This window comes from Scardinius erythrophthalmus (genome assembly GCF_964197995.2).
Source record: "Scardinius erythrophthalmus genome assembly, chromosome: 15".
NCBI classification, from domain to species: Eukaryota; Metazoa; Chordata; class Actinopteri; order Cypriniformes; family Leuciscidae; genus Scardinius; species Scardinius erythrophthalmus.
Genome location: NC_138235.1, coordinates 13,772,507 through 13,784,418, shown reverse-complemented (window position 1 = coordinate 13,784,418; position 11,912 = coordinate 13,772,507).

Here is an 11,912-nt window from a genome sequence, read left to right as displayed (position 1 = left end):
ATGATAGTTCAAATGACAAAACATTTCTTCCAAATTTGTTAGCTCACTTGCTTCAGACACACAAAACAGTGGTATTCATGAGAGGAATACAACTGACAAGTTTATTTTCATAGATGAATAGATTTTGTAGATTGCAACCATAGCATTGGACTGATAGCACATACAGATAAAGTGGTGCACATGTGGGAAATGAACTACCAATCATTTGCTGTCCTCTCCACTGACTTCAACATTAAAAAGTCCAAAAATTAAAAAAAAAAGACCATACTGTTATTGTAAAACAATTTAAATGTGTCACATTAAATTAGTCGACTCTATAAATGCTTCAAAGCACTCTGTTATACCATTGAAGTTTCCACATACCAAACTGATCATTTGTTTTTATGCTCTTGGTGTTTCACACCCTCATTTGTAATACATCTAAAATTGGCCGCAAACCCCAAAGCTTTTTGACACTGAGACTAATGTCTTGTCCAATAACAGGAACGAGGGAGCCATGTTGGGTTAAGCCCTGCGACCTGTTAAGACTGAGTGCGAGACAACTCACACACATGCACACAACACACACAAAGATGAGGGCATACGGCCAGCTTCCAGTCTCATTGTTTCAGGAACGGAAAGTAAGTCAGTGAGAGCTTCCCCTGTTTTCCTCAGCCAGTCCGACGTGAGGATGGAAGTGGCTTCTTGACAAAATGGTGGTGACGAGAATAGTAGCGTACACTTAGCGTATGTGTACAGCCGAATACTTTCAAAGTATACTCTATAGTTTGTTGTTGTTATTCCGTCTCCATTTCTGTGGCAACTATAAAACAATGGCCTGGGCCATTGTTGCCACCTTGTGGACAAACTAAAAAATCTCAAGGTGCATACATGAGCTAAGTGTACATACAAAGTACGGGCGATTCGAAAAATCTGCTGCACATGAACAATACTCGCGTAATATGCTGATGACAAAATGTACGTCTTGCAGACTATTTGCATACCCTAGCGTACCCGTAAAAATACCATGTGCTTAAGGCAACATTCAAACTTTGAATTTCATTTGAAACATTCCACTCTGAGTTACACTGCAGTTCTCAGGAGACTTGATTTACAATTGATTTCAATAGAGTTGGTCATTAGCATGTTGCTAAGCTAATGAGCATAAATATACACAGCTGGGTAAAATAGTCTGTTTTTAACAATATGACACTATTTTTAGAGACTGTTTTTTGTCTGTTTTTCCCCATTGCAGTAGATTCTGGAAATCTCTTGCCTACAAACGAAAATATATTATGCTAATTTGGCCCAAATGAGGTATCTTAAATATAATGCCTACCTTTTATGCCTTTCACATCGGTAGTGTGCCTATGCAGACAGCACACTGGGCCTAGGTGAGTGTATTATTGTGCATGCATGCGTTTCATGCATTTAACCTTGGATGTATATGCTGCAAAAAGTGTCCAAGCATCTCCACATAGTTTCTCCAGATGTACAGTACATGGATCGGTAACTGTGTGTCTAAGTGCATGGACTGTGTGTGTGTATGTGTTGTACTGTAAGTGCACTCTGGGGCCACTCTATAGCTGGTATTTATAACCGGGCTGTCAGGCCCTGGCTGCAGTTGGACCGTGGGAATGTGGCAAAGTCTTTCTGTGGTATTTTTAATGTTTGTTATTAAATATTCCCACACGGGACCATGACCAAACCATCGCCCCCTCCCTCTCTTTCTCCTTCACTCTGCCTCCCTCTGTCTCTCTCTCTCTTCTCCTTCTCACTGCATTCTTCTTTCCCGAGGAGGAAAGCCGAGCGGGATCCGATAACAGCCAGGCTCTGGTTTCTGTGGAGATCCGGGAAGAGCGGCGAACAACTGTTACTGCAGCTGGATTTCAACGGCGTAAGCCACGGTCAACAGGAAGATGTGTGTGCGAGGGGTTGTGAGCGTGGGTATGTGTTGTATTTGCAAGTGTGTGTGTGGTCTTTGGGATTGTTTGGGTGCACACACATACACAATAGAAGTCGCCCTTTTGAGTAAGTAAATCATTGTACACATAGGTCTCTCAAAGTGTACAAAAGAGGAAGTCTAATTCACAGCACACATACACAAGTGTTCTCACACCACCACACGCACTTAGGTTGAAATGTAGCCAGAGATGTAGAGGAACAGGTGATGTGTGTGTCTGTGTGAAAAGGCGGAGGACCGCCAGACAAGATTTTACGGGTGTCAGCCTGGGGCGGCACATCGCAGTGAAAGTATTTCCTCTCCACGGCTGTGTTTGTTTGTGTGGATCTCTGCCGCAGCCCGTCGGATAAAGCGTTCAGAGAAAGGAGAGGGTTATCTTGCACACACACACAGTTCACAGAGAGGCCGTCATGGAAAACGCCCTGGTCACAAGTCTCCAGTTTCGGAGCCTGATTCATCTTTCCCGATAAATTTGTCTCACAGTCTGAATCTATGTGGGAGGAATCATTTCGCCATTTTAGAGTCATAATACAGACATACACATCATTTCCAATTTCATGTTTGCGAAACAAAACTTTGCAAACTTCCCAATACTCAGTTTGTAGTAGCCCAAAATATTTTCATATCTGTGAGTAACCTTGCCTCAAATTAAGCGAGTTTCTTAGTGTTTACTGTCTTGTGCCATGAGCAATTCGTTTCTCCATCTGGCTGTTTGAAAGGAAAGGTGACTCTGGTCAGAACCTTTGTGGAGACTGGTTGGATTTTCAAGCCCAAGACATCAAGCTGTCGTACCCCAAAACAGCCCTGTCTGCACAATCTTACTGCACTACTTCCCTTGAACACGTTTATTTTCTCAATTTAATATTTTGTTTTAAATCTAAAAGGCCTGACTCCATGGGCCCTATCATGTCCCATTGGCGCAATGTGGCTCCAGGTGCGACGCAAGTGTGTTTTGCCAGTTCCAGCCCGACGCAGTTATCATTTTCACGTCCTGCGCCACGTTGTTTAAATAGCAAATGCATTTAAGCCCATCTGTTCACCCATGGTCGGCTGGTCTGAAAACAAGGTATGTTCGGGTGCATTGTTGGCGTGTTGCTATTTTGAGGCAAATTAAATAAACTACGCCATTGACCAACTGAAACCTGGTCTAAAGTCAATTTTTTTTTTTTTTTGTTATTTAAAAAGCAGGTTAATAATGTGTGTCTATAGGCGGATCCACAATTGCACTTTACGCCCAAAACACACCCATTACTCATTAAGAGAATAGGGACAACCCTTTTAGACCATGCGCCGGGTGCGCCAACCATTTTTCCCGTCGTTAAACTAGCAAAAGTGGATTCAGTCACGCCCTAAGTGCACTTAGACCATGTGCTTAGATCGTTAAAATAGGGCCCTATATCTACTGTGTAGTTTCTGCTCATCTGCAACATTAAGGTCTTTGTTGATACAGGAACAACAGATTTTTTAAGGACAAGTTTACAGTTTATGTCAAGTTTAGGCTTACAACCAGGGTTTGGTGCTTCTACATCAGTGTTTTTCACCTATTATTTCCCTCTGATTTTAGGGATAACTTTGGCTACATTACAAATAACTTTGGCTACATTACAAAATCTATGGCCCACAATATTTTATAAGAGCCTCAAACAAAAGTCTGAGTATCACTAACCCAACAAACTTTTTTTTTTGTATCACCCTAGTACCTAGCGGAAAGCGAGCCAATCAGATTAGAGATTGCCAGATTGAGAAAGTGATTTTAAGTTTGGTGTGCTGTCTGAGGCTTAAATATGTTTTGACTGAAAGCCATATCTGCAAAATCCACATCTTCCTATTCTCGCACCTTGTCATTATTGCGGTATCCCGCCAGAAGCTAAAAACTGTTTATGACTGAGTAGCTACAAAGTTCAACTGAAAATATCACGTCTAAATATATGCATTGATAACAATTAGTGCCTAAAATGCTTACCATATATTGGCATATTGTTGGAGCTTTCCTTCATTGGGTTGTTCCATCCTTTTCTCTTTTTGTTCCCCAAGTCTTGCTTTTTTAGTATGCATGCAAGAGTACAATCGCAGAGACGTTTGGAGAAAAGCAAGAGGAGAAAAAAAGAAACAGAAAAAAAAATGCTTTCCTCACAATGAGCCAGATATATCCTTGTGGCTTTCCATGTGTTTATTTTGATTTGCTGGTGGGACGGCATATCTAAGGGAAAACCATAACGACTCAGTGCTGGTGCTTTCCCACCGGGGAGCGTCATTCCGATAAAAATAGTGAGCTCTTTTTTTGGAAAGGCTTCATGTAGCTTGGAGTGTGCGTCCCTAGGGCTTCGCGTGGATTAGCATTGCTTTTGCATATGTAGGGCCTCTTTTCCATCCGGACGGAGCTGCTACGGATGTATGTTGACGCTGTAACTTCATCTCGGCTTGATCTCTGAAACAATAGAAGGGCCACCGCTGGGATTGGCAAAGGCTTGTTGTTTTGTTTTAATCCACATAAACATAATTGTCACGTTGGCAAAGGATGCATTCTTTTTGCTTCTTTTTTTGTTCCCCGACCAGATTCATTTGCCCTCTGCAATGCTGTATTTGTTTACTGAACTCCCTGCTATTGTAATTCAGTTCTTTTTTCCCCTCATGCTCCGTCATTCCTTTCGTAGTTAGAGGACTCACGAACTGGGTCTGAAGGAAGTTTGTGGGTGGGTAGGAATTGTGGAGCTGGAAAAAGCTCCTCAGTTTGACTTCTGGATTTAACCTTGCTCGGTTTGAAGGTCTGGCACTGAGCGTTACATGCTACGCTCAGCTGAATGCTTCTCATACTCTGGTCAACATGTTTCTCAAGTTGCTCCTAAGTAATTTAAACTCCATAAACTCTGTGACATCAAGACCATTGTAAGTAATGTAGTTGATGAATCACTCTGGATTTAATTTAATGTGAGTCACTAGCGGAAATTCAGTATTTTGAAAAAGAATGTTTAAATATGGAACACTAAACATAACCTGGGGGGACTTCAGATTAATCTTTTTTTTTTTTTTGTGGTATTTGTTGTGTAATATCCTGAGAAAGCTATCCATTAGCATTGCTACGACTGGCACCAAATCCCTGAGGTAAACAGGGACGCTCATGGGACCACAAAACTTTTGGAGCCAATCACTGTAACTGTAAATACCAAGTGACTAATTGCTCTTTTCATTTGCACAGGAAAATTACTTTATGTTATCACTGGTTAGCTGATGTACCACAATGCGCAGTCCCAAAACCTTCAGACTGTCCTGAGATTTAACGTCAAAGGCAGATATCTGGATAAGAGTGTTAGTTGAGATGAAATGACAAAAGCCAAAACTATACACATATTTCCAAGACAAAACTGAAATTTCAAAAATAATGTTAAAGGCCCACTGAAGTGCCTTTAAATGCATAGGGTTATTCAATGTGTTGACATAATTTCCACTGAAACAGGAAGACAGGGCAGGACATATCAAACAGCTCTTCCCCTTTTTTAAAATAGCCAATAGCGTTTAATTTATATCACAACTTGGCCAGAGCCGTTGAGCTCGATAAAGCTGCAGTTTCCTCCTAATCTCTAACCGTTTCTCCTCCTATTCTCCTCCATATCACTTTAAAATACAGCATTCTGTGCAGAATTCAAATGCTGATATGTTTTCTGGCCTGCGCCGACTCACACATATGATCCGCTCTGTGCTATCGTGTCTCTGGACCGGAGCTGTGGTGTGAGACTGACGTGAAACCATACTTCATTCGCCCCAATGGAAAGCATATTTACACTTTCTGAATCGTTCCCTATCTCCTATGTAGTGCACTATATGCCATTCACCATGTAGAAAATAGTAAATGTGTGAACAAGTGACTGCAGCCGCAGCTTCAGCATCTATTTATAATTTAGGAGGCGGAGCTTCAGATTCTAGAGAGCATTTGATTGGACAGAAAATCTGATGAGAAGCTGAAGTGCAGAGTGATGTCATCAAAATCATTGATCCATGTTATATTCATACTAAAAGCCAAAAAAACTGAAAAAAAAAAAACTTTGAATTGTTGAAACAGTTGAAACAAATCGTTATTTTTATTATTATTACTTTTTTAAATGGCTTTTAAATGAGCCTCTACCCTATTTAACTCCTTTAGTAATTTGGCATATTTATGTCAGTAGTGTAGATCAGAGAGATCTGACCACTCATGTTAAATCATTGTTTGGGCTATGAACGATGTGTTTCTTTTTTCCTTTCATCAGCTACCAGAGGTTGTTTTCGTATTGTATCGGATTGTTGTTTTGTTTCACAATGTTGAAAAAAAAAAAAAGAAAAAAAAAAGCAATGAGTGGCTGTTAAAAAAACAGCCAGTCAGTGTTCATAAAACATTTTGAGTACTTTGCTGCGGACAAAAACAAACAGCGGGCGTGGACAAAACAACGATTGTCCATTTAATTGTTCCCGTGGTCCCTGCAAGGCTAATATTCAGTTCAGCTAACAACACATTCCAAATCCCAAGCCACATCCTCCCACGTTGATAGTGATGGGATGAGTTTAAGGGAAGCTGTCCGCTCTGAAGCCACATTTAGCTTTTTACACAAAACAACGTAATTGCATCCGTGTGGTTAAGTGGCTATATATGCAAATGCTCTGTCTATTTACAGCAACAAATCACAGACATTTAATAATGGAATATATATTTATCTTTCTTGCTTTTGTAAAATAAAACTAGAAATAATTTAACCATGCAAAGATGATTTATTGCAACTAAGCCACAAAAAAAGGCAATTCAAAATCATAAGCACATCACTGCTGATTTACATACAGTGTCATAAGAGAGGTCTAGCAGTTTAATTATAAAAGCTGGAATGCACTACACAACTTTTACAATCTGAGCAGATTTTAAAACACAAGGCATCATACACTTGGCGAATTTGTAAATGGTTACAGAGATCAAACTGGAATCATGTACTAAACCAGTGGTTCCCAAACCTGTCCTGAAGGCACCCCAACACTGCACATTTTCTTTGTCTCCCTAATCAAACACACCTGATTCAACTCATCAGCTCATTAACCCATGTGATAAGACAAGAACCCTTTCTCAGACAAGAAGTCGTGCGACAAATGCAAACATAATGTGTTCTTAAATCAGCTCAAAATATCAAACATGTCTGATCTCCGACGACTAGATGGAATCAAAGTCTGTAGCTGAAAATGGTAGTCTGTGCCTATCATACGCTACGCTATTTTCTGTGAAATCTCTGACTGGCCAAAGTCTGGAGACTGGCTCTGACTTTCAGTAACTATAGCGTCGACTCATCCAGACTGTAAAGCTGGGCTAAAGTCGTGTAGTTTATTGCAGCCTTACGAGTCAGAAAGAAAAGGTTAATGTAAAAAAAATCTTGAATAATATAATTATAAGGGAGTGATTTTTGTTGTTGCTTGTAGATAGATAGACAGACTTTAGCTCCAACCCTAATCAAACACACCTGTCAGTAATTTAAGTAATCCTGAAGACAACTCTACAGGACAGTTGCCCAACAGTGTTTCGGATGGACATGGTCATGGAATGATATATACCATATTCATATAGCAGGCGGGTGTAGTATTCACACGATAAGAATATCATCATACTTAAGTAGCCTACATAAAACCAGCTTGTCATTTTGTGCTATGCAGCGACATGTTGTAATGTTCCTTATTCTTGGGAAATGATGGTGAATAACAATGATGTATAGAAGCACCGAACCCTGGTTGTAAGCCAAAAATGTACATAAACTGTAAACTTTTCCCTCAGATCTGATTGGTTGATTGTAAAGTTGTTCCAGGATCAACAAAGATGCTGATCCAGGAACATGTACTTGGTGTAACCCAGTTCTGTTGCTCATTTCTGGACCTGATCAAGCCCAGTTTTCCTGTCCCTTCTTAAAGGGTTAGTTCACCCAAAAATGAAGACAAATTAAGATATTTTTGATGAAATCTGAGAGCTGTCTCACTCCTCCATAGGCTTCGAGAAAATGAATAGTTGAATACATATATATATATTTTTTTTTTTTTTGCGCACAAAAAGTATTCTCGTCACTTGATAAACTTATGGTTGAGCCACTGTAGTCACTTGGACTATTTTAAACATGGTCTTTACTAACTTTCTGGGCCGGCAAGTTTCAATTACAGAGAAGCCTATGGAGGAGTGAGACAGCTCTCAGATTTCATCAACAATATCTTAATTTGTGTTCTGAAGATGAACAAAAGTCTTACGGGGTTGGAACAACATGAGGGTGAGGAATTACTGACAGAATTTTCATTTTTGGGTGAACTAACCCTTTAATGAACTGTGTGTGTGTGTGTGTGTGTGTGTGTGTGTGTGTGTGTGTGTGTGCGTGTGTGCGTGTGTGTCAGGGGCAAGGAGGCAAGGGAGGCAGTGCCTCCTCAAAAAATTGGATGAAAAAATTTTGTATATTACAAAATGTGACATTAAAAAGTGAGAAAGTCACTAGTTTCTCTAACACTGTCCAACAGCGACACCAGCAGGTAAAGCTACAGTGGGACGCTGTGTCTCTCTTGCCTCCCCTGAGCCCATTGACTTTTAACAGACCCCCTAAAGCGTGCAGTGGGTTTAGTGGGGGGTAATTGAGAATGAATGGGGGAAAGTCACGTGAGAGGAGGCTATGGGTGCTTCTCAATATCCCTCCTCGCTCCTCCGTCCTCCGTCCTCCATCCTATGACCCGGAAATCGATCGAGCTCAGCCATCTTGAAGGACATCTCAATTCTCTAATTGCACCGCGAGGAGTCGAGGATCGAGGAGTGAGGAGGCTTCCTGAGGAGTCATGAGCGAGGATACACTGGTGTATCCTATGCGGAAGAGTTTTATTGACTAAAACGTGACGCAGGTATAAATTCTCCTCCCCCTTCACATCGGTCACAATCATTTTAATTTATACTTTACCTTTGCAGTTTATATAAACCACACATCTCACATATTTCAACAGGGTATCTTGCTTTATTATTATTTATTATGAATTTCTTAAATAACCCAACTTCAACAACATAAGGGCAGATCCTTTGCGCTGCTGATGATGCGGTGAAGTGACGCTCGAGTGATCAAGTATTCCAGTGTATAAAAAAGCTTTCATTCGATTCCTCCGTCCTCATCTTCTTTCCTTGCAGCCTTCCCTCGCATCCTACAGGGGGAGGAGCTGAGACGCGAGGAAAGGAAACGAGGATCCACAAGTAAGAATTGAGAAGCACCAGAGCCCGTCTATGGAGAGCCTGGCCTCTCCCTATTAAGTCCTATTGTACCGAATTTTGGTTGTAGTTCCACCAGAGTTCCACTGGGGGCGATCGTCCATGAGTGCAAAATGAATGGGAGTCTATGGGGCTAGACTGCTAAATTTGTCTCCTTCACCCGATTGCCGTTGAGAAATCTCAGATTTGATTGTAGGTTTTGCAAGTTCAACATGGGTTATAGGTCGAAAGTTGAATGAACGAGTACTTATGTCCTTTCGATTTCTTACAGGTTGAGTTGTTGTTGCCCATAACACGCTAGCATTCTGCTAATGAACGCTGATTGGTCAGTGAAGGACTGATTACGACCACCAGAGATACCGCTTGATGGCATCATGTGTGTGTGTGTGTGTGTGTGTGTGTGTGTGTGTGTGTGTGTGTGTGTGTGTGTATTTTCGGCGTGGTCTTTTAAAACAACAAAACAAAAACTCTTCCAGCACGTGTATTTACCTGTGTCAGCTGTGTTGTCGATGCCTCGAGAGAAAAGAAAATGCAGAGCGCGAAAGCCATAAAGCAGTATCTCTGGTCGTACGATGTGTATGACGTCATTGCCATTTTATAAGACTTTTTAAAGCAAATAAGTGACTCTAAAAAATCTAACACCCAGCAATGTGTAATTTCTTTGCATCTCCTTTCGAATAAAACATTGAAATTACAAGGCAAAAAATTATATCCTGAGAAAAGTGGATTTTGAGGGGGTATAGCGCCATAGACCTCCATTCATTGTGCACTCGTCCTGTGAGCGCCCTCATATGGAATCAGAGTGGAACTGCAACCAGTTCAGAAGCCGGAAGTTTACTGAGAGTGGAAGTTCTCCCCTTATTAGACATTCTCTGAAAGCACCTTATACCCTATCGCACTGTGATTGGATATGATCGGTTATGATTGGTTTGTGCGATAAATCCCGCTTCTTGTTTTCTTGTTCTCGTCCTCTAGAAAAGGATGGTACTAATGGGAAGACTAATTAAAAAGTATGTAAACAACCCAGCCATTTAGATACCACCGCTTTATGTCACGTCAAAATCAAACTTGAAATGGTCTGAAAACATTATGACTGTGGGAGTTTTTAATCAGTAATCAACTTGGTGAGGTTAAAGGTACATCTTCGTTTCTGTGACCATTGTTTACCGAGCTTGATGAATGCTGATCCGAAAATTAGTTGACTATTAAAAAGAACAGCTGAACAAAAGTTTATATTATATTGTTCAAATTATTACTGCCATTAGTTATTATTTTGGAATAAATATAAAAATGCTTAAAAATGCTAATTTGATGAGATTTAGGGGCTGTTTACACGATACCGTTTTCCACTATAAACGTAAAACATTTTATAAATTTTGGCCGTTTGCGTTTTGGGCGCCTGAAAACGCAAAGTTTTGAAAACGGGTTTCAAAGTGCAAGTTTTTGAAAACGTTCTCCGTGTAAACAACAAAAACGTGAATCTCTGAAGACGATGACGTCATGCACATGTGTATAACGTGTTCTGTCTATAGTGTTTCATCATCGCCATCTACTGGCCTGGCAGCAGAATACAGCGTTTTAGTCGTTTCGCGGATCCGTGTGAATGGGGATTGTTTTGACAATGGTGTCGTCTGTACGCGGAAAACTCATTTTATTCATATAGTTGTTGTGTTAACGTACCCTTATACTTGGTTTAATGAATAGATCATTAATAACATTGTTAAAATACAAAATAGAATTTTATTTGTTTTCTTTCTTTTTTTGTGGTTGAATTTAACGTACTGTTTATTTAACCAAAAAATATGTGAAAAGATTAACTGGGACATGAATTTACATTTGATTTTATACATCTCTCTCTCTCTCTCTCTCTCTCTCTCTCTCTCTCTCTCTCTCTCTCTCTCTCTCTCTCTCTCTCTCTCTCTCTCTCTCTCTCTCTCTCTCTCTCTCTCTCTCTCTCTCTCTCTCTCTCTCTCTCTCTCTCTCTCTCTCTCTCTCTCTCTCTCTCTCTCTCTCTCTCTCTCTCTCTCTCAGGGTGGGACAGCAGCTACACACAGATTGACGCTGTGACTAATAAGAAACACCAAATGGAGGAGGAGGAACAAACAATGGCTCGTCTGTGCCTGGTCAAAGATGGGGTTTGCCCCTGATGATTGCTAGCAGGAGGAAATCATTTCCCCTATCGGCACTGCAGAGTGTGTGTGTGTGTGTGTGTGTGTGTGTGTGTGTGTGTGTGTGTGTGTGTGTGTGTGTTATCAAATAATCTCTTTCTGATTTTGACCTTTAAAAGCATGCCCAGGGACTTTTCTTCAGGCTGGTGGACTACCCTCTTGAAGCTGAATCTCATGGAATTTAAAAGATACACACACAAAAGTAGTCCTGTGATAGTATACAGTACCATGAATGATGATATAATATAATGGTACTTTGATGAATACAATAGTACTGAATGATTACAATATTTATAAACAATGGTATGTATACATCATAGTAACCAGACTAATAGACTAAAGCTCACTCAGAACACCCTACAATTGTTGCAGCAAGATTTGCATGGACAAGTAGGCCTAGTTGTAACTCGCAAGATTTTGCAATAATGTTTGCTTTACTGACAATAATGAGTGTTGATCATGATTTTGAACCCCGCTAGACATAGTTTTCTCCTGATGAAACAGTTGTTTGAATGAAAAACAGGGTTTCAAAACGTTAAAGTGGAAAAAGTGTTTTAATTGCCAGATGTTAAGT